This window comes from Equus caballus, chromosome 24 (assembly GCF_041296265.1).
Source record: "Equus caballus isolate H_3958 breed thoroughbred chromosome 24, TB-T2T, whole genome shotgun sequence".
NCBI classification, from domain to species: Eukaryota; Metazoa; Chordata; class Mammalia; order Perissodactyla; family Equidae; genus Equus; species Equus caballus.
Genome location: NC_091707.1, coordinates 50693168 through 50716842, shown reverse-complemented (window position 1 = coordinate 50716842; position 23675 = coordinate 50693168). Strand labels below are relative to the sequence as shown.

The following is a 23675-nucleotide window of genomic DNA, read 5'->3' as shown; positions in this document are numbered from 1 at the left end:
ATTCCTATCACCATGATGAGCATTGCTTGTTCTTGAACTTCATACAAATGGAGCCATGCAGTGTGTGAGCTTTGTGTACGTACGTCTTGGCTTCTTTTGCTTGATGTTGTGTGTCTGAGGTTCACTCAGGTAGTGGGGAGCAGTAGTTCAGTCTTTTTCATTGCTGTGTAGTATTCCTTTGTATGAATGTACCACGATTTATCTGTTTCCCTGTGAGTGTTTCCAGTGTGGGGCTTGTAGGAATAGTGCTATTAAGAACATTCTTGGGCGTGTCTGTAGGTGGATGTAAGCACTTGTTTCTTCTGCGTTATACTCAGAGGTAGACTTGCTAAATCAAAGGGTTAACATGTGTTTTATTTTTGTAGATGTGTCCAAACCATTTTCCAAAGCAGTACCAATTTACACTCCTGCCAGCAATGGGTGAGATGAGCTCCATCTTCTTCACATGCCTCGTGAGACCCTCAGGCACAGTATCTGCCCATCTCTTGGGACGCATCCTTAGCAGAACCCTGTGCTCCAGTTGCTCTCATTTCACTTTTTCAAGCATATTTGCTCTCTCTTGCCTCTGAGCCTTTGCATGTACTGTTCCCTCTGCCTAGAATGCTTTTCTCTCTCCATCCTTGCCATCTCACTCTGGTTAACCTCTTCTCTTTCAAACTTCCCCTAGTCTTATCTCTTTCAAGAAGCCTCTTCTGATCCCAGCACTTCATTAGGTGCCCTCCTTGGGCTCCTTTGCCCCCTGGATCAGCCAGATTGTAGCTGTTAGCACTCTGGGTTGCAGCTACCCATAAGAGTGCACACCTTGTATGAGTAAGGCCCTGCCTTAGAATACAGGGCTTCCAAGGGGGAGGCTGCTCTGGTGGTGTTGAAATCCTGCAGGGTTTAGAGGCAGGGGCCCAAGGCTGCCTCCAGGCCCCAACTATTCCTTCGTTGTGAGTTGGCAAAATGAGCATCAAACCTGCTCTGAGTCACAGAGCCATTGAAAAGACCTGTGAGCTAATGGACAGAAACATTTTTGTAAATTGGTAGGTGGATTTAAGCATGCACCAAGAATTTTGATGTTCAGTAATTGTTTGTGGGTTGATTGAGAAGGGAAAATGCAGAGAGCTGGCTGGGAGCCGCTCTGTCAGAAACACAGGAGCACGCGGAGAGGGTCTGGTGACTTTAGATATGCATTGTGAGCTGCACAGTCCCACGAAAGACCCAGAATCCCAGGGTTTCTCTGGGCGCTTGAGGATTGTCTCAGCTTTCTGGAAATCTTACGATGCTAAGCTATTGCAACAGTGGTTCTCAAAGTGTGGTTCCCTGGCCAGGAGCTTCAGCATCACCTGGGAAGTTGCTGGAAATGCAGGTTGTCTGGCCCCACTGCAGATGGCTGCATCAGAGACCCTGGGGGTGGGGCCCAGGAATCTGAGTGTGAACAGCTCCCTGCTGATTCTGATGCACACTTCGGTTTGTCAACCCCTGCCCTCCAGGAAGGGGGGCACTCACAGACCCTCCTCCTTCCCTCTCTGAGTCAGTGAAGTGTATGGATGCAGCTGCTGCCTGTGACGCCTCTGGCACCCCAGAGATGCCCGGCCTCAGACCTCTGCTGAGCTGGGAGGGCAGGTTGAGGCAGGCCTGGCACGCCTGGCCCTCTGGTTTGCGTGATGCACATGCCTTTGATGGAGGCTGAGCACAGGGCTGGGCTAGGGGGTCACAGACACTGCCTGTCAGACAGAGGGTTTGTGGGCAGAGAGGGCTGGTGTGGGCAGCCAGGTTTTTATGTATTTGTGTAGATGCAGACTCAGATGCTCGAATCCATGGGATTTTCCTGGTTTGCAAAGTCAGCCCGTCAGAATCACCTCTCCTTGCTTCTGCAGATTCGCAGGAGAGGAGTGTCGGAGGGAAGTGTGAGGAGGTGGCTTAGGCAAGAGCTGGGATCCTAGGAAGGGTCATGGAAGCAAAGTGCGGTGGCCCTGGGGGACCAAGACCGCGGAGGCAGCTGAAGTATGGTCACTGGCCTTTGTTTGTTAGTTGCCCACTCTTCCTCCCAAATCATAGTTGTGCCTCTTGCAACGGGTGTCTGTCTGTCTGCACAATCTTCTAAAGGAAAAATGTCCTCCGTGTCCAGACTCTCCATCTTCACGTGTTTAACTCCTGTGCGTATTATTTTATTATTATTTTTTATTTGAAAAAGAGCGTTTGTATTTTAGGGGACTTTTTTTTCCCCAAAGTGAATACAATTAACCATTTTAAAATGTACAGCAGTGGCATTTCATATATTCGCAGTGTTGTCCAACCATCACTTCTGTCTAGTTCTAAAACATTTTAATCACCCTAAACGGAGACCCCACGTCCGTCAGCATCTGCTCCCCATCCATCCCCCCGCTACTTCTGGCAACCACTAATCTACCTTCTGTCTCTATGGATTTACCTGTTCTGGATGTTTCATACATCCAGAATCATACAGTATGGAATCATACAGTATGTGGGGCCTTGTGTCTTGCTTGTTTCATTTTGCATGACGTTTGGGTTCATCCATGTTGGAGCACGTGTCATTACTTCATTCTTTTTTATGGACGAATAATATTCTATGGTATGGATATTACATCTCCCCTCTCCATTCTCCCCCCTCACTCTCTAGTACTTACTATTTTAAAGTAAATTTCAGACCTTGTGCCATTTCATCCATAAATATTTTAGTATGTTTCTTTAAAAGATAAGGACTCTTTAAAAACATGGCCACAATACCATGGTCACACCTAAAACAATAAACTGTGGTTCCTTAATATCATCCCCTAGCCGGAGAAAGAAGTTTTTCAGCCTGGCATTTGGTACCCAAGCCTGCCTCATCTCCTCTCCTCCTCCTCCCAGAGCTCAGAGATCTCACATGGACTTTATCATGTGGTCCCACGTGGATCGATTGCTAGTGGCTGCCTGGAGTGCTCGGTGCAGAAGGATGGTGCGATCAGGTCTCGGGTGGGTGGGAAAGAGTGCCACGGTTGATTAGCGATGCCTGCCATGGGCATGGGTGGAGGGCCTGGCAGCACCGTGGAGCCTGTACCTTAGCCCCGCATCCCAGAGATTTTCTCTGCGTTTATTCCAGGAATCCACCCACCTGTACACTTTCCCTGACATTCCACACAACCCCCCCAGGATCTCGCCCTGTTTAATACCTAGCTCGAATGTCTGCTCTTCCGGAAGCCTTTCTCAGATCCTCCAGCTGTAATTAATCTTTTCCTTGTCGGACCATGTGGGTCCTGTCTTGTGTCTCCAGAGGAGGAAGGCGTCTTCCACAGTTCACTCCATGTTTACCCAGTGCTGTGTCAACAGCACGAAAGAAGCTGCACTGTTTCCCATGAGTCCTAGCGTGTAGATGTGGGCCCGGCCTTCCTGGGCTCAGATTCATTCTGCCTCCCTCTCTTTCACAGACACGCACACACACTCTTGAATTTCATACTCTCGTTTCCTGGAGAGAGTTCAGTGATCTAAAGGAGTGATTATAATTTCAGGTGTCAATTAAGGATGGGTGGTTTAGGGTTTAATTTTTCATCCTATTCAAAACCAAACTCTGAAAGGCATGGCATCATGCAACAGAAAACAGCCCTGGAGCTGAAGCCCCAAGAATTGCTCCAGCCCACCTCTGCTCTGTGACCTTGAGTGGGTGACTCTCCCTCCCTGGTCCTCTGTGTCCTGTGTACAGAAAGCGCGTGAGCTCAGATCGGTGACCCCTCTGCCGGTCCTGCATCTGCCGGCTCTCCACTTCTGCTCCCGCAAAGAACGGGCCAGTCCTGCTGAAGTGAGGGCTTTCAGTGAAGAGGCACAGAGAGGTTGTTGGAAATCGCCGGTTTCCCCTTCAGGACCCTGTTCTGGCCTTCTGTGTGGCTGAGGCCCCTGATGGGGAGGGAGGTGAAAACTTCCAGGGCCGAGGCAGGAAATGCCTTGGAAGTCAGGTCTCTGGCTTCTGCCCCTGTGGGATCTGCCTGCCCTGCCTGTGGGGAGGTCCCCAGGGGCCATGTGTACTGGACTCGGCCGCCTGTTTAACCCTGGCCACCCCTTGCCCTGCTGCCTTATGGTCAACTCTTAGACCCAACAAATGTTTGGGTCTTTCCTTAGTTCTAACCTTCCCATCCCGCCCCCGGCCCCTGCTCCTGCCCAGGCCTCCATCGTGAGTACCTGGACTGATACGGCTTCTTGGCTGTACTTGCTTCCCACTCCAGTCTCCTCTCCATATGCCGCCAGAGTGATGTTCTTACAGATTAAGTCTGATTTGGTTCTCTAGAAGTCCCTGGTTCTCTAGAAGTCCAAATCTTAGTGCAAGAAAAACCATTCAAGATCTGGTATTTGCCTTCTGCCCGTCCTCTGCTGCTGCAAAACCAAACTGCTCCTGCTTTTTGCACATGCTGTTCCCTGAACATTCTCTTCTCTGGCAACTGTGCCTGGCAGACTCCCATTTACCCTTCAGAACCCAGTTCATATATTCTCACCTCCTCGTGCAGCCAGTGCTCTGAGAATTCCTAACCGTGACCAGGGACACATGGCCAAGCCTAGCAGGTGTGGCCCACGGCAGATTAGGATGGGGCAGCTCTCTGGCGAATTGGGGGGTGGTGAAGCACACACCTACCCACTCCTCTCTCCCTCCATCTGCCACTGTTGGAGTAGCCCGTCCCTGTGCAGGAAAGCAGCACGTCTTCACACAGGGCCATCAGGGGTTGGAAGTCAGAATTTCTAAAACTTGCTTCCAGATTTCCATATGTGGATAGAAAGATTTCAGCTAAGGATGGAATTGAGTGGGACCATCTTAATTTCAAGCCAGAATGCTGTCACAGCAGATTACCAGAAATCTCAGAAGTGTTTCCCAGAGATAGACTTGATCGTGGCTCTGTGGACTAGAGGGTTACACGTGTGTGAGCATGGAATTCCTGCCCCCTTATTTTCCGGGTCCTGATGGAGCATCTGGGCAGAGGGACCGCTTTGCCTTTGCCAGGCCGCGGGATTCCTGCATCCAGAGGTCTCCTACTGATGTGGCAGTTTCAGGCTGACGCAGAGCACTGCCCGGGAAACCACCTGCGCATCCTTTAAAGCTTGGCTCCACCAGGCATCACCTCCTCAGGGAGCCTTCCTTGATTCCCCCCCGAACACAGGGGTCCGGGACTTACCGCCACCAGAGATGGTAGCTCGGGCTTCTTCGCCTTTAGGCTGTGAGCTTCTAGGGGACAGGGATGATGCGTTTTCATCCCGTTGTGTCCTGTGTCTAATAGAGCTGGGCACAGAATTAGTGCTCAGGGTTTGTTGAATGAATAAATAAGTAATCACTCATTGATTGATCATCCTGGATTTGGGGGAGACCTGCCTGCCTATCCCCCAGCCTGATTCTCTATGCTTTGCCCTCATCTCTCCATTTCCTTTTTCTCTTCCTGTTTCTCTTCTTCTCTCGATTAGCCTCACCTGCCCTGAGCATCGCCCTGAACTGCTAAAGGGTTGGCCACTTTCTCAGAAGGGAAGTGAGTGAACTTACAAAGACTTCTATCAAAAGCAGTTTGGGTCATCAGGAGCTACACTGTGGTTGTCCAGGCCCTGTGCGGGCAGGGTGGGTCAGTGCCACAGACACAGCCTTGCAGTGAGGCCTCCCCTCGCCCCTGTATTTAAATCCAGGTTTCTCAACCTCAGCACTATGGGCGTGTAGGCCCGGATAATTGGATCTTGTGGGGGGCGTCCTGTGCATTGTAGGATGTTTAGCAGCCTCCCTGGTCTCTGCCCACTAGATGCCAGTAGCATCCCCCCCTCCACTGTGACAATCAACACACACATACACACACAGACGTAGACACAGAGAACAGACTGGTAGGTACCAGAGGGCTGGGACGTGGGGGAGGGCAAAGGTCTAAAGGGGCACGTGTGTACGGTGACAGATGGCAACTGGACTATCGGTGGTGGACGTGATGTAGGCTATACAGGAGGTGAAATATAATGATGTACGCCTGAAATTTATATAATGTTATAAACCAATGTGGCAGCCATTAAAAAAAAACAGGAACTGCCAAATGTCCCCTAGGGACAAAATCGTCTTACATTGAGAAATACTGATTTAAAATTTAAATTAGGGGAAATAAAAATCACCACTTTCCACCCCTCCACCCTCCACCCACACTCTCCATGCCCCTTCCCCTTATTTTTTGTTTTTCTCTTTGGCCCTTATCCCCAGCTAGCAGACTAGACATTTTACATGTTTATCCAATTGATTGTCCGCCTCTCCGTCCCAGACTGCAGTGGTGTGCATCTGGGACTTCTGTCTGTGTCATCTGTAAGATGCCTGTCTTTGCTGTCTCCCCAGGGACTGTCTGGCCCATGGGAGGGGTTGGTAAATGTTTGTTGAATGAATGACTGACTGTCTTACAATAATACCACAAGACCCAGGAGGAAGAAGGCAGTCAGGGTCTCCCCTGCAAGGAGCCGCATAAGGTTTGGAGACGTCCCTCCGAGGCAGTGTGCGGGGTGTGACCAGCTCCCTGGGGCTCAGGGCATGCTTCCCTCCAACCCACTGGCCAGGGCCATGTGCCCAGGTGCCCAGGAACCTGAGAGGAACTGACACCAGGCAGAAGGCAGGCAGCTCCCCGGGGAGCGTGTTTTCTCCTGACCGCAGGATGACAGCTAACCATGGGTCCATGACCACTTTGTTTGGGCAGAGCTGGCAATTAAAATACTGGCTGATTTCATGGTCCTGGATGCCACGTAGCTCTGGGAGTTTGTAAGGTGTGGTCTGCAGTGTGGCGTCTGATGGGAGAAAAAGAAGGAGAGCAGGCAATGGAAAGAAGCACCAGAGAGGGAGAGAGGGCTATGGGGGCGCAGAGACCCGATGGCTAAGTATTTCCAGGAGGGAGCAGACTGGAGCAAAAAGCTAACGGGGCAGGAGCTGGACAGCAAATGCGGGGAAGAAAAATGATAGTAATTGGGAAATATAAGAATTGCAATAAAGGATGGCACGCAACTGATCAGTAAGCCAGAGCCCAGATAATGAAACCAAGATGATAAAATGCTAAGACTCTGCCTGCCTCTCTCTGCACAGAGAAAGGGAAGTAAAACAACTTCCAGACCACGTGGGTAAACCACACGTTCTCTACAAAGCGAAGGCGGCGACGGCTTCGGGTATGGACGGCCGAGTTCAGAGCGGCCAACTGTGAGATCCCGAGTGCACACTTGGCTGTGGAAGATGGGCCTGCTGTGAGGTCCTTCGGGGAGCATCCCCTGCAGACATTTTATTGTGGGACTGGATCTGGCAAACAGTGAGGACCTGAGAGACGGTGGTGATGATCGTTATTATTGACCCAAGGTGTGTAGGCAGAGTGGGGCCCAGGCAGGTGAGGGCAGAGACGGTGTTCCTAGAGTCACGGATCAGATATCTGCCACGTTTTCCTGCCTTCCTCCGCCTCATCGCCTGGCGGCAGGCCAGGTATTCAAGGCTTTGAAATTCCTAAGATGCAGCCCTGAGCACAGGGGGTGAGGGATGAGAATGGTTGTTACTGATCTGTCACAAACGTCGCTGAGCCTTTGGGGGCCCTTCCTGAATGAGGCTCATTGCATTAGGAGTATTACTTATTTAAGGTGAGCCAGCCTCACATTGGGGCGTCAGGCCCTACTGGATGGCACCGCTGGCCACCTGTAGCTCCCAGTGACAAGCAAACTATAGTCTCCTAAATGCCATCTCCTCCTCGCGGACAAGCACCTGGCCCGACAGCGGGTGAGGAGTCCTCCCCAGCAGGGGTGAGTGGAGGGTGAGCTCACCCAGATGTGCCACCTTTGGTGGGAAGGGGGCGTGATCCGTGGGCTCACCGCCCGTGTCCACAGTCCTCCCTGCACCCCTGAGCCTTCTGAGCATCCTCTGGGGCTTTTCACCTGCTGGTCCCTCTTTCTGGAATGTTCTTCCCACAGCACTTCGCAGGGCTGACTCCTTCTTACTCTTCAGGGTCCAGTCCTTTAGGATTATACTAAACTGAATGTTGGGGAGGGTGGGTATGTGTATTTATGCATTTGTTTGTAAAAGCCTAAAGTATTTCTGGAAGAAATCACACAAACTGTGACTAAATTGTTTGCTTTGGAGAAGGGAATTTGACTGGCTGGAGAGAAGGATGGGAGCGAGAGCTCCCTTTTATTATTATTTTATCATTATTCTCTTTTATTATGCTTTTTGAGTTGTGAACCATACGAGTATTTATGCAAACTTACGTTACCATAAATAAGGGAGGATTTGCAGTCCCTCCGGGGCCGGGTGTTTTCCCTCTGGAGTCCTCAAGAACAGCTTACAATTATTTTACTAATTAGTTTGCGTTTGGTCTTTCTTGTCTCCATCTAGAACATGACCCCATGCGGGCCGGGCCCGTGTCGGCTGGTTCTTTAGTATCCGGCACAGGGCTGGGCGCACAGCCTGACTCAAGTGTTTGGTAAGTTAGGAAGGAATGAACTAGCTCAGGACACATGGCTGGTGTGTTACGGGATGAACGTGAATCTGTCTCCACCACACTCCGCACTTTAAATGCTGCCCCAGACGTCAAGGAGCTCACAAGTGTCCAGTGAATTTACTGCTAAAATGCCCAAGAGTCCCCACCCCCCAGCACAGAGCCTGGCACATAGTAGGTGGGCAGGAGAGATCTGTCCTGTGTGTGGATGGATGACTGCATCTCCAGGCATTCTGGAGCTTTCCCCGCACCCCTTCTTTTCCCAGGCCCCACTGAGGTCTGTTATAGCAGCTAGCCTTGCTCTAATGCCTCCTCTTCCTACAGCGCCCTCCCCTTTCCAGCCTCCCCCCCCCCTTCCTCCTCCCTCTCCCCCTTCCACTCTCCCCAGCTGACAGCCTCCTGGCAGACTCTCCTCATCTTCACAGCCTGCTCCTGCCTCCTCCTCTTCCTCCCTCCCTCCATCTTACTACGAGTGGGCTGATGCAATCCCTGTTTAACATTTTGGCATTTTTTTTTCTTTCCACACCTTTCTCCATTCAGATATTTATATTTTTCTTTAAAAGATGACCACATTCATGCCCATCGACAAGAGACAATAAGCAAATTGTGCTATAGTCACCCAATGGAATTATGCACAGCAATAAAAAAAGGACCAGACTGGTGATACACGCAGTAACACGGCTGAATCTCGAAAACATTAACAGAACAAACAAAAGACAGAACAAAAGACTACGTACTGTGCGATTCCATGTAGATGCAGTTCAAAAACAGGCCAATTTAATCCACGGGGATAAAAGTCAAAATAGTGCATGTAGTAGGTGGGGTGAGGGGCATGTGGACGGGGCACAAGAGCACTTTCTGGGGTGATGCAGATGTTCCATGTTCTTGATCTGGGTGGGGGTTATACAGATATACACATAGGTTAAAGTTCATTGAGCTGTCCGCTTAACTGTTTCCCATTTTACTGTAGTAAATTGTGCCTCAATTGGGGGAAATAAAGACAGGCTTATACCCTCCATGGTGCTCCGTTTCCTGATGCTTGCACTTCACTTGTCTGAACGTACTGCCATCATGTAGAGCTGCGTCCGGATTTCAGTGGCCGCATGGCACTCCACTGCATGGAGGTCATCTGTATCTGCAGGCCAAATTTGTTCCCGCGTAGACACTCCTTCTGAAAGGAGGTAAGAGGAGTGGGGACAACCCCAGTCTCTTTAGCGTTGCCTTGTGCTTCTTGGGGAAGTGGTCTCCTCATGGCTGCTGTTCTGGGATTGAATTGCTCAGAATAATTTGGTTCATCAGGAATATTTTATGAAAATGAGTCAGATTTCATCAAACGTCAAAACTTTGTGCTGCAAAGGACATCATCAAGAAAGTGAAAAGGCAGCCTACAGAGTGGGAGAAAAGATTGGCAAATCATCTATCTGATAAGGTACTCGCATCCAGAATGTATAAACTCTTATGACTCAATAATAAAAAGATAGACATCTCAGTTAAAAAGTGGACTGGCCGGCCCTGGTGGCATAGAGGTTGGGTTTGTGTGCTCTGCTTTGGCGGCCCGTGGTTCATGGGTTCGGATCCCTGGTGTGGACCTAGCACCACTCATCAGGCCGTGCTGTGGCAGCATCCCACATAAAGTGGAGGAATATGGCACAGATGTTAGCTTGGTGACAGTCTTCCTCGAGCAAAAAAAAAAAAAAAAGAGGAAGATTGGCAATGAATGTTAGCTCAGGGCCAATCTTCCTCACGTGCAAAAAAAAGAGGGCAAAGGATTTGAATAGACATTTCCCCAAAGAATATAAACAAATGGCCAATGAGCACATGAAAAGATGGTCAACATCATTAGTCATTATGGAAATGAAATAGAAACCACAGTGAGATACCACTCCACACCCACTGGATGGCTAAAATCGAAAAGACAGAAAATAACAAGCGTTGACAAGAATGTGGAGAAATTGGAACCCTCATGTGCTGCTGGTGGGAATGGAAAATGGGGCAGCTGCTTTAGAAAACGGTCTGGCCGTTCTTCAAAATGTCAAACCATTAGCATATAATCCAGCAATTCCACTCCTAGGTATACACACAGGAGAAAGGAAAACAGACATCCACATAAAAACTCATCCATGAATGTTCATACAGCACAGCAGAATTATTCAAAAAATGGAGACAACCCAAAATGTCCGTCAGCTGATGAATGGATGAACAAAATGCTGTATATCCATACCATAGAATATTATTCAGCAATAAAAAGGAATGAAGCACTGATCCATGCTACAACGTGGGGGATCCTTGAGAACATTATGCTGAGTGAAGGAAGCCAGTCGCAAAAGCCACCTATTCTATGACTCCATTTATTTGAAATGTCCCAATTCAAGGGAGACAGAAAGTATATTAGTGCTTGCTTGGGGCTGGGAGAGCGTGGGGAATGGGGAATGACTGCTAATGGGTGTAGGATTTCTTTTGATGACAGTGTCCTAAAACTAGATTGTGGTGATGTTTGTAAAGTACTCAAACCACGGACCTGTGCTTTAAATAGGTATATGGTATGTGAATTATATCTCAAAAAAGATGAGTGAGGCACTTGGCAGATATGATGGGAAATCAATTATTTTTCATTGAATTACTTTAAAAACAATGAATTAGGTGATGATAGTGTGGAGATGGTCAACAAAGACAGCAATAACTGGACCATGCTTGGCAAAGAGATGTGGCACGTCAGCAGGGGAGGGTCCCCCTGAAGGCCTCAGTCCTGGGCTGGGCCCTCCCTCTTGCTGGCTGTTTGACCCAGGCCAAGTCGTCCTACCTCTCTGGGCTCTGGAAACCTGGGCTAGGGGACCGCTGGCTGCTGTAACAGATAAACCTACGCCTTGCGGGAGTTGAACACAGCAGAAGTACATTTCTTGCTCATGCAGAGTCCAGCCTGCAGCCGGTGGATGGGACGGGAGAGAGGGCGGGGGCATGTGGGAGGGCATATGGCCTGGCGGAAGTGACACATCTCCACCCCATTCCCTTGGCCAGAACTCTGTCACATGACCCCCACTAGATGCTGGGGCCCGGAGATGCAGTCACCTCCCACAAGTGTCTTCACACTTCGGAGGGGAGCCTGAACCTCTGGTGGGTGGGCAGCCGGGCCTGGGGATCCAGGAGGGGAGCCTGGCAGGGGCTCAGATTGACAGAGCCTGTTAACCTGTCAAGAGGTCTCCTTACTGTCCAGTGGGACCACAAGTACAAGCCCTTTGATGAGTTGAGAGGCAAGATGTAGACGCAAAGTGCCATCACCTTTGTCATGAGTCACAAACTGGCGTAAAGCCCTTTCAGTTCTGACTTGGGTCAGGCCGCTAACCACCTTTCGATGGATCTGCCAGTCAGAGGGGAAGCCTATTTTTTGCACGAACACCTATAAACTGCCAAATCGAAGGCCTGTAGCACAGCTCTCTTTCTCCCTCTTTGCTCTGGGCTACAGCCAAGGCCTGGATGTGGCTGTCCCACATGAGGCTCTGTGTCTCACGCGTCGATGGCAGCTTTCCCGGTGGCCTGCGTGTGTGACGGGTTCCACCCAGAGATGGCTTCTCCCTGCTCGCGGCTGCCAAGAGGGTTGTGTGGTGGGGCTGTTGCTATAGAGAAAATCTGATTATATTCAGACTCGCGTGCGTTAAGGCAGAATGTTCTTTTTGCTCAAGGCTCAGAAAGTCAGAGGGAGGCGCTTCCTTCTCTGCCTGCTTAAGGCTACTGGAACGTGAGTGTTCAACAGCTCCATGTCTGAGCAGGAAAAGGATGCCTTGTTCCTTCTGATCCCAGCCAGCTGTTCCAAATGTGATTCACTGGGAGGCAAAAATGGGAAACTGATATGGTTGGAGCAATTGCAAATTACCGCAGACAGGAGGTCCAGTTCCACGTCGTGCCTTTCTCCTCCCTTCTCCTGCCCTCACACATGCCACAGCTCATACCTGTGTGTGTTAGTCAGGTTCTCCAGAGAGACAGAACCAACAGGACGTGTATACACAGAGAGAGGGATTTATATTAAGGAGTTGGCTCACGTGGTTATCAAGGCTGGCGAGTCCAAAATCCGCAGGGTAGGCTGGTAGGCTAGAGACCTGGGGAAGAGTCACAGTCCAAGTCCAGAGGCCGTCTGCTGTCAGGATCCCTTCTTGCTTCAAGGGGCTCAGTTTTTGTTCTATGAAGGCCTTCGACTGATTGGATAAGGCCCACCCACACTATGGAGGGCAATCTGCTTTACTCAGTCTCCTGATTTAAGTGTTAATCTCATCCAAAAAAAACCTTCACAGAAACATCCGGAATAATGTTTGACTAAGTATCTGGGTGCATTGCCTAGTCAAGTTGACACATGAAATTAACCATCACACTGTGTTTATTCCAAACGCACAGGGGTGGCAGGCTGACCTGCAAAGTGCACGGACGCTGGGAATCCTGGGCTTGACTCTTTCCTCCTGAATTTTCCAGGGATGTGACTGCCCTCTCTGAGCCTGTGTGGCCTTGTGGAAGTGCCTTCCGTCTATCGAGCCCCTGCGCTGACCCAGCATTTGGGTTTGTGATTCTCCCCCATTTGAAGGCAGGGTGCTTACAGGACTGAACAGAGTTGTTCAGCTGCCATGTGGAAGAGCGGGGCCTAGAATTCTGGTCTGGCCCAGAGATCCCAGTCCCCCCACCGCTGTGCACCAGGCTGGGGTGAGGATTCAAGAAAATAAGGTGCGGGCGATTCACATCCTCAGCACAAGGCTGCGCCTGCCCCTCTGGGGCTCGGTCAGCGACAGGCTTCTTTTTCAAATGGCCCCACTGGGGATAGGAGGGTTCAGGCTGGACTTGCAGATTCTAAGGCCGTAATGGTGATAGTGACGATGACCGTGACAACCAGCATTTACGGGGCTTTTGCTGTGCCAGCCATTGTCTCAGCTCTTCACAGGCACAAACTCATTCAGTCCTCACGACAACCCCGCGAGGTGGGCGTGGCGGTCATGGCTGTTTTCCGGGAAATGGAGGCTCAGCTCATAGGACTTGCTCCAGGTCTCCTTTCTTCTCGCAGCCCCCCCACCTCCTCCCTTGTGGCTGCTTCAGGCTCTGCAGAGTCTGTTCGGGCTGCTGTCACAGAACACCACAGACCGGGTGGCCTATAAACAACAGACATTTATTTCTCATGGTTCTGGAGGCTGGAAGTCCAAGATCAAGGCTCCAGCAGGTTCGGTGTCTGGTGAGGACCCGCTCCTGGTTCCTAGACAGCGTCTTCTCACTGTCCTCGCTAGGAGGCTCTCTGGGGTCCTTTTTTAAGGTCACTAATCCCATTCGTGAGGACACGTGGCCTAATTACCTCCTAAAACCATCACTTTGGGGTTTAGGATCTTGACATACGAATTTTCGAGGACACTGTCAGTCCATAACCCTGTGCCCCTCCCATCCCACGCCAATATCCGGTTATTCTAAATGCGTATTCACGTTCCCAGTAACTTAGAGGGCTTTGTTTCTGAAATCCATTTTGGTGAAATGAGCAGGTCCTTCGGTCAACTCCCTTTCTCTGGGGGGCTGCGGCCGCTCCATTCTGTCATCCGTATCTGGGTCATTCAGGCCTGCGAGGTGCCCGGCCCTGGAGCCACTCGTCCACTGGGCAGTTGGTCCGGCCATCGCAGGCTGAGTCCCGGGTGGCACTGCCTGCACAGCAGTTACGAGCTGGACTCTGAGACCCAGCCCTGGCTGCACAGTCCAGCTCCCAGAAGGACAAGCCCTGTGACCCGGGGCACATCCCCTGACTTGCTAGGCCTGACTCCCTCATCGGGAAAGTGGGGAGAAGAGTGGCCCCTGCCTGGAACTTGGCAAGATGGGAGGAGAGGATGCCTCTAAAGCACGTGGCCCGGTGCCCGCCTGGCACACAGCAAGCTCAGGAAGCAGTCCCTGTTTTTATTAGGCATTTGATAAATGCCAAGTAGATATCTCTTGGCTGCCTCGCTTGTTCTCGATTCTGTTTCAGGTCGTAGCTTGCTGAACTGTCCTCTGGTCCCTGGAATGTGTTTGTCTTTTGTGGAGGGAGGCGGGCTTGGTCTTCTGGAGAACAGAACAGCTGGGGAAGCTGTGTTCAGTAGCCAGGCCAAAAGCCGGGGTCACCACAGGACGGGTACTGGGCTCTGAGAAGATGTCAACTTCTGGGGAGTCCCCAGAGCCTGGCTGTGAGAATGGCTTTTATGCTTTTGAACAGGCGATGACACTTGGTTGCCGACGCCCCATGCGATGTGGGGAGACCGTGGAGAGCTCAGATTGATTGCCCGGGACATTTGGGGATGCAGACGTGGATGCTGGCCCGGCCCCAGCACCTGTCATCCAGGCTTTGGATGCCGGCTCTCCTGAGCCCTGAGCCAAGCTGCTGCTTGGAGGAGAAATGCCCGGGAAAGGCACCTGGGAGAGGGGGCTTCTTGTAGGGTGTCGAAGTGAACTTGATGGATGCTCTTGGAGGTCAGGGCGTGGACAGTGATGACTTCCAGGTTCTTGCTGTGATGGGCTGTGGGGATCCCCATGCATCTGGGGCACGCACACCTTCAGGGGGGGTGGGAGGGAGGAGCCAGCACACCTGCCGGCAGGCTGGGATGGCCGGGTGGGCTCAGAAGAGCCACCCTACCCAACAGCAATCAATCGTGTGCCCTGCTGGGTCCCACTGCACAGGCACCGGTCCCCAAGACCTTAGTGACTCTCAAACTTTCGAGAGTGAAAAAGGGGAGGCCGTTAATTACAGTCGGTGCTCATTGTTCACGGGTTCCGTGTATGCGGGGTGCCTTTCTGCCCTCACGTCACTACTGCGATGCTTTCACGGTCATTTGCAGATGTGCACAGACGCGAAAAAATGTGAGTCAGCTAACGCACGTGTTCCCGGCTGCGAGGGAACAAAGCAACAATCTGCCTTCTTGTTTCGGCTTCCAGACTGCAAACAAGGGTCCTTTTCGAGGTGGAGTTAGTGCCACATTTTTAGCATTTTTGTGCTTTTTCTTGGTGATTTTGCTGTTCAAAATGGTCCATTCCGCCCCCCCCCCCCCCCCCCCCGCCCCATAGTGCTGAAATGCAAGAAGACAGGGATGTACCTTATGGAGAAAATACGTGTGTTAGGTCAGCTGCGTTCAGGCCTGAGTCACAGCGCTGTGGGCCATGAGTGCAGTGTTAGAGTCAACAATATATATTCAATAAGATGTCTTTAGACAAAAACATGCATAAAACAAGACATGTACTGATCAGATGACAAAAATTTGTGACCAAATGTCCACAGGAACCTAACCCCCTATTTCCCCTGGGAGCAGTGGTTGAGTATTTGCTCGTTCAGTGTTTGTGGTGACTTTCTAGAACATAATTACTGTCAATAATGAGAATCAACAGTGTTACCTTTGGTCAATGAGGATAAACTTGGTCGTGTAGTCACTTAACACCTAACTCAAAGCCACCTCCTCCAGGAAGCCTCCCATGTTTGTTCCAGCCTCCAAGGATCTTTCTCCTACCCTGTCTGACCCCACAATATGTATTCTGTTTACCATTGATTTGACGCTGACATAACTGGAAGATTGAAGTCATTTTTCCCATATGTTTATCATATTGTGTGACAATAGCATGAGCTTCTTGAGGGCTGGGAATGTGTCTGTTATAACTCTGTACCTGACCGATAGTTGGTAATTTAATAAGTGATTCTTTCCACAAATATTTCATGCATTAATTTGATTTGTTTATTGAATTTATTCTTTTAATGAACAAAGAAATGCAAGGCTGACTGAGTGAGTGGTGTGCTTACTGACTGCCAGGCGCCCTTGGCGGGCAGGGAGGCTGTAATGATGAGGACATCGTTACACACAGAATCTTGGGTGTTGCAATAGTGGGGAGCAGAGAGGGGGCGCCTCCTACATCCTAGGTCAGACAGGGCGGGCATCCAGGGAATATGACAAGTAGGTGGAAAAGTGCAAGGAGGGTGTTCCAGGCAGCAGGATCAGCATGTGCAAAGGCCTGGAGGCATGGCAAGCAGGCATGTTAGGGAGCTACAAAGATGTGCGGCAGCTGAGGGGACAGTGGTCCGGGGTAGGTGTGGAGAGAAGGAGGGAGAGACCAGCTGGACAGCGGGTGGGGACAGGCCCCGGGGTCCACTCAGGAGGAGTCCTGAGTTATGGGAGCCTTTGAGGGGTTTAAGCGCTCCATGGTGTGCAGCTGGACACGAAGCTTTTGCCCTTAATGGGCTCAGTAGCACTTGCACGTGACTCGGGACAGGTGCCGCCCTGTGCTGCCAGCCCATGCTGCTGGCCCATGGGAGGGCGCAGCGGGAGAAGGTCGTCAGGGAGCTCCCGCCCAGGAGGGGGCGGGATGCAGTCGAGAGGACGCCTTTCCCAGCCTCACCCAGGCATACAAACAGGATCCCCAAAGAGATCGAGATCGCGTTTTTCTGGCCTGTTCCCAGGGGCTCTGTGGGAACTCAGCTGCTCGTTTCCTCCCAGCGGTTCTCGAAACCCCAGGGGGCCGGGCAGAGGTGGGGGGGTCCTCCCGTGTCCTTCTGAGTGCGTGTCCTGGCTCCCGCCAGGCTTGTCCGGGCGGCAGTTCCCCCTGCTCTGCGCCCGAGGTCAAGCCTGGTATGGGGGAGCCAGTGGACAGCCGGGCCGCCAGCCTCCCAGCCTCCAGCCTCCAGCCTCCAGCTCTGTCCTGGCCCCCAGCCATATGCGCGTCCCCTCCATTCCTGCTCAGGGCAGGTGCTGTCTGGCGGCTCCCTCTGCTTCCCGGCCCTGCTCGTTGCTCCAGCCTCCAGGTCCAGCAGTAGCCTCCCGAACACACACACACACACACACACACACACACGTCATACCTCCACACAAACACCCCCCCTGCCACACACGTACTATACACACCACACACAAGTACACACATAAACATCCACACTCACACACGTACCTGCACACACCACACATACCATATACACGACACACACACACCAAATACACCACACAACACACACACACACCACGCACACGGACATGATACCCTCACACAAACACAGAGGTCCCTACACCACACAAACACACAGATACATCATACCTCCACACAAACACCCACACCCCTATGCCACACACACACACACACCACACACCTAAAAATATCCACACACGTACCCCGACATATACACTGCACACATGCTACACACACCCAAACACACCGCACACATACAGATACGGACATACTACACAAACACACACACCATACACGTGTACACCACACACACATCATACCCCCACACCACATACTGCACACATACCACACACCACACGCAAATACACACACTGTACACAAACATCCACACACATCGCACAACACACACATACCTGTACACGCCACGCATGTATACACCCAACACTCTCACACATACCACAGACACATATACCTCACACACACACGCACACACGCACACACACGAGATGCGCTCTGTTACCTGGGGCTGCAGTGCCAGCCCCAACATGCTCCCTTATTTCCTTATTTCCTACCGGCACTTTCTTTCTGGCTCCCATCCCCAGGCCACTTGGCCTAAGGATTCAGCCCCGAGCCTGAAGGCCGGGCCAGCACTGGTTAGCGTCAGCCCCACGGGGCCCCCTGTGCTTGACACCACCCTTCCCCTCCACGTGGGGCTCTTTGGGGCGTCCAGTGAACCACACACACGCCAATGTCTGGAAGCGTCTTCGTCCCTCGTGCGTGGAGACCCAGTTGGCTTTCCCACCAGCCCTTCAGATTAGAGCGTCTGTTCAGGAAAGCCGGAAACATGTCACCTCCTTTTAGAACATTGTTGTCAAGGAAGCGACGCCTTTCCTTGAAGGAGTGGCAAAGGGCGAAGACGCTTCAAAGAACAGCTGCCACTGAGGCACGCCGATGGCGCCGGTGCCTTGTGTGTCCAGCTTATAATTCTTCCCACGGCAGCCCGGCCCCGGGGCACGGGTACCCTTTAGAGATTCCCCAGGTGGGAAGAAGGAGTCTCAAAGGGTCTGTTCAGTTGCTCGGGCTGCGTAACAAAGTGCTGCAGACTGCATTAACTACAGAAATTGACTCTCCACCGTCCTGGAGGCCAGAAGTCCAAGATCAAGGTGCCGTCGGGGTTGGTTCCTTGTGGGGGCCGTGAGGGAGGGGTCTGTGCCGGGCCTCTCTCCTTGGCTGGAGGATGGCCTTCTTCTCTCTCTGTCTTCACATGGTCTTCCCTCCGTGTGTATTTAAGGATTCCAGTTGTATTGGTTAGGGCCCCCCAGCTACCCCACTTTAACTTAATTGCCTCTGCGGAGACGCCGTCTTCAAACCCGCTCAGTACCGGTGTACTGGGGGTTAGGACTTCAGCGTATGAATATTTGAGGGGACACAGTTCAGGCCAGCACAGACAAGTTAAGCAGTTTCCCCTGACCGCACGGCTGAGTGGTGGAGCTGAGAGGGGAGCCAGCTTCTGCCAGACTCCAAAGGCCGTGGAGGGCCTGAGCAACACCCAACAGCAGCCGTCTTGGAGAGGGCTGTCTGCTCTCTGGGGGCGGCTGGGGGTCAAGGAGCTTCATGGGAAAGGATGGAGGGTGGAGGACCGCTGAACCTTCCCGTCCCCACAGATGCCTTTATATCCTTAACTCCAAGGTTACCTCGTGTTCCAACCAGAAGGACCCAGAGCATCGTTATAGAGACTCTTCTTTCTATTGCACGTACCCAAAGGTATGTTGAAAATAGAAAGAGATTTGGGGGTCAGATTCGAGTTCTGAAACTCTCCAGCAGTGTGGCCTTGAGCACACGCCCTGGCCTTGTTGCTTCATTGGTGAATGGTAATTATAGCGCCTTCCTGTTAGGACTCTTGGTGGCAGGTGACAGAAATCTACCTGGAAATAACCTAAGTTCTAAAGGGAATAAATCTGCTTGTGGATTTCAAAAAAGGGGAACCAAACAAGCCACTGGCAAGGTGGGGATGCAGCTGAGCCCCGGGACTAAAGAAACCAGGACTCCAGCCTCATCAGCTCTTTCGTTCCTCTCTCATCTCGGCTCCTCTCTGCATTTTGTCTAATTCTCTCCACCAGCTTCCTCCACCCAGCAGAAAATGTGGGCACATTTAGCCCCAAGTTCAAGTCTCATGGCTTCGGTCATGGGAGAGACATGCCTGATGCTCTCCGTAGTCCCAAGTTCAAAGCTCTCAGGGAGGCAGCTCATTGGCTCAGCTTGGGTCCTGTACCCTCTAAGCTGATCTAACCGTGACCAGGAGTGGGGGTGGGGTTCTGAGACGTGGCGGGGTCATGACCTAGGACGTGGGAGCGTGTCAGAACACAGTAGCTCCACACCCCTCATAGCCGTGTGGCCGGGCCAGGGGAGAAGGAGGCCGTGTCCACAAGAGGGTGTTTGAACACACCATCGTTGTAAAAATCAAGCAAGATGGTGTTCACAAGCACTCTTAACCAATGCCCGGCTCCAGAAATGTTAGCTCCCTTCAACCCCGCTGACTCGTTAAGTAATGCAAGTTAATTGAAAGAGACTAATTTGAATTAATGAGGTGCAGTTAAAATATTTTTAACACTTAAGCGCAGTTATTCGATTAGCAAAACATTGTGCCTGGCTCCTGCTGGGTCTTTGTCAATGAACAGACACCTTCATTTACAGTTGGCATCCTTCACTTCCAGGAGAATGGCTTAGGTCTATCCTTTGTGGAGGACGAAGAGGGAAAATGAATACAAACAGTAACAAATAGTTCCTTGTCCAGACGCAGCTGGCAGCAGGTACTGGACAATTGCTCAGTTGGATGAGCGAAGTATAAATTGTCTATTTCTCTCTTGGCTCTGGTTTGCTTTTCAAACTTCTAACTGGCGTAAGCTGCAGCCCAGGATGGAACATGACACATTCTGACGTAAGGGCTCCACATGCAGAAGGGCCTAGCTGTATGTTTGGTCCAGAGAAACCCCTTGGGTGGCATTCAAGGCTCTCTCACCGAGGTGCCCCCCCTGCCGTTTATGCCCCACTTCTCCCTGCCGAGGAGCTGCGCTTAACAAGTCTCAGAACCTACCCCTCATCACCAGACACCTCCAGCTCTCGCTGTCCCTGTATGAGGTGCCCTCTCCTCCCCTTCCCTGTCTGCTCATGTCCCACAGACCCCCCACATGCCCACTCTGACTGCACCCCTACCGGGGAAGTTCCTGAGGCTGCTGGCCCCGTCCACCGATAGCACCCGCCGCCCACTGTTTTCCTGGGCCTGTGTGCCCCGCAGTGTGCAGACCGTATGCTGTATTCGGCAGGTTTTCTCCCGCACCAGCACAGCACATGTCATGTGTCCAATGCCGTGTTGAGTTTCATTTTTAAATGAATAAATCAAGGAACATCCTGACAGGAGCCACCTGGTCTTCTCTCTGGTCGGGGAAGGGTCTTGAGTGAATGTTCAGGAGATGGTTGAGAAGAGAGGGGTCGGGGACCCCCTGGGTGCTCAGCGAGCACTGGCACATGCCCTGCCGTGGGCACAGCAGGTGGGCTGTGCTCTAGGAGGCCGGCCTTTGCACGGGGAGCAAACCGTGCTCTTCAGAAAGCAGTTTCTGAGTGTTAAGCACTGCAATTATCTGTTGAATCACAAAACCAGTGGTGCAATTTCCTTAGGCAAGATTCATTGTGCTGACAAAACGGAGAGTTCCTTCATTAAACATTCATGAGCTTGATCCGATTGTGCTCTTTTCTGAGTAGAATTGGGTTTAAAATGATGTGGGGGGTGCTGCCAAGTCCTTCCTACTGGGGTGCAGAGGCGTGGGTGGTGGGGGGCTCAGTGGAGGGTGCCCATAGGGAGGACAGTGCGGGAGCATTCTTGCCCTGTGTCCACCCGTAAAACCACCGTACATCCTGGTGTCAAGACCCCGGGCTCTGGAGCCTGACCGCCTGGGCTCAAACTGCAGTTCTGCCCGCTTCTGGCTGTGTGACTGTAGGCAAGTTATTTAACCTCTCTGTGCCTCTGTTTCCTCATTTATAAAATGGGGAGAATAATAGAATCTGCTTCACAGGGTTAAAAGAATTAAGGTTAAAAGAATTAATTTAGGTGAAGTGCTTAGAATAGCACCGTCGGTTCTGCTATAACATGACATAGGTGCTTCTAAAAATCACCACACTAATAAAAAGTGGAAAGAAGGGAAAACAGGTCTGGGGGCATCTTAGTAAGCCGGGGCTCCTATAACAAAATACCACAGACCCGGGGACTTAGAAACAGCAGGCATTTGTTTCTCACAGTTCTGAAGGCTGGAAGTCCAGGATCACGGGCCGGCAGATTCAGTGTCCAGTGAGGGTCCAGCTCCTGCTTCTCCCTGGGTGCTCATGTGACAGAAGGGGCAAGGGACATCTCTGGGGTGCCTTTCAGAAGGACACTAATCCCAGTCATGGGGGCCCTGCCCTCTTGACCTAGTCACCACCCAAAGGCCCCACCCCCCCAGTGCCATCATGTTGGGGGTTAGCTTTCAACTTGTGAATTTTGAGGGAACACAGACGTCCAGTCTGCAGCAGACACAGCGCTCCAAACCTTGTCAGTGACACATTAAAAAAAAAAGGCGGGAACCTGAAAAAAAATAGCACAGTTTTATACCTAAGTGGTTAAGTGTATAAAGGTTATAGTAAATATGGCGCCCCTTCGAGCAAGGCCTGACGCTCGCTTGTGGAAGGGGCGTGGGCAGGGCGCGCCTGGTGTGCCGCTGTGCCGTGGAGGAGGAGGCCGACCTGAAATCGCATGGAAAGTTGTGCACTAGTTCACCAGGGCTGCCATCCCGAAGGACCAGGCTGGGGGTTAAATAATAGAAATTCATTTTCTCGCAGGTCTGGAGGCTAGAAGGCCAGGATTAAGGTGCCGGCAGCTTTGGTTTCTCTTGAGGCCTGTCTCCTTGGCTTGCAGGTGGACGCCCACACACAGTGTCCTCACGTGGTCTCAGTGCACACACTCCGCTGGTGTCCTTCTGTGCGTCCAGATTTCCTCTTAGAAGGACACTGCTCATGTTGGGGTAGGGCCACCCTAAAGGCCTCGTTTTAACGTAGTCACCTCTTTAAAGGCCCTGTCTCCAAATGCAGTCACGCTCTGACGGACTGAGGTTAGGGCTTCAGTATATGAATTTGGGGGGACACACGTCAGCTCATAGGAGGTTGTAGCGTTAGATGTCGATGGGTGTGGTTCTTAATGCACACGGTGAACCGAGGGAGCTGGTAGACATTTGTGTGTGTTGTGTATCCCTCTGCGGCTCCGTTTAGCTCTGATCGGCTGGAGGCAGCTTTCTGTATACATCTGGTGTTTCTCGAAGATGAAATTGTGCGTCAGCAAATGCAAAATTTGTGTCATGCTTCAGTTGTCTCCTAAGAGATCGATTGCACTGGCACCGATTTGCGTTTTCTAACAATCATTGGGCAGAACGTGCTGCACCTGCTGCCCGACAAGCGCTGGAGGCCACCACTCTTTAGGGGTGACCTTGGCTCCTGAATCGTGGGGCTGGGCCTGTCCCAGGCACGTCGTCCTCATAGCCGTGCCACGAGTGAGAAAGGACAGCCATGGTCGTCACCCTGTCACACAGATGGCGAAACTGAGGCCCGGAACCTGAGACTTGCCCAATAGCAGTGCTGCCGGGGCAGGGGGGACCCAGACCCTTTCCATCTTGACTCCACTTCTCAAATCTGCCCCTGTGAGACTCAGACCGTGGGGGGATGTTAACCATCCAGAGTCCCAGGCTCCCCCTGGGCGTTTGGATCCTGTCAGTCAGGGCCTGGGCCTGAGCCGCTGTGTTAATGAGCGTCCCAGGTGATCGTCATGACGTGACCAGGCAGTGTTAGGTGAACTGCCCTACGGCTCCACTCATGTGGGTGACACTCAATCCATATTTGTAAGTGTGATGATTAAAATGTGTGAAACAGCATTTTCCATGTGAGTGAGACCCCCTGCTGAAGGTGGGCCTCTCTCACCCTCAGCCTGACCTCAGCCCCCGCAGAGGTAGTGCAGCTGAGTGCAGAGTGCTCAGGCCATGGGGTTGCACCCTCTGTTCTTGCTGCCCAGCTGTGAGACCTTGGGCAACTCACGGCCTGGGAGAGGTAAGCGCTGTGGGTCCCATTTTACAGATATGTAAACCGAGGCCCTGTGAAATCGAACCTGGAAAGCGTTCCACTTAGTCAGGCACAGGCTCCCTTCCTCTGTCCCCTTGTCCTTCCAATCTGAATGGTTGGGGTGACAGTGGGCCTGAAGCTCGGGAGGGTTTGCCTCAGGGAAGTTACCTGGAGTTCACCAAA

General features: G+C 51.8%; 1 protein-coding gene across 16 annotated transcripts in view; it reads left to right on the top strand.

Annotated features, from left to right (window-relative positions):
- Window positions 1-23675, top strand: part of CLMN (calmin) — a 114495-nt gene that overhangs the window by 32794 nt on the left and 58026 nt on the right. The window lies entirely within an intron of this gene.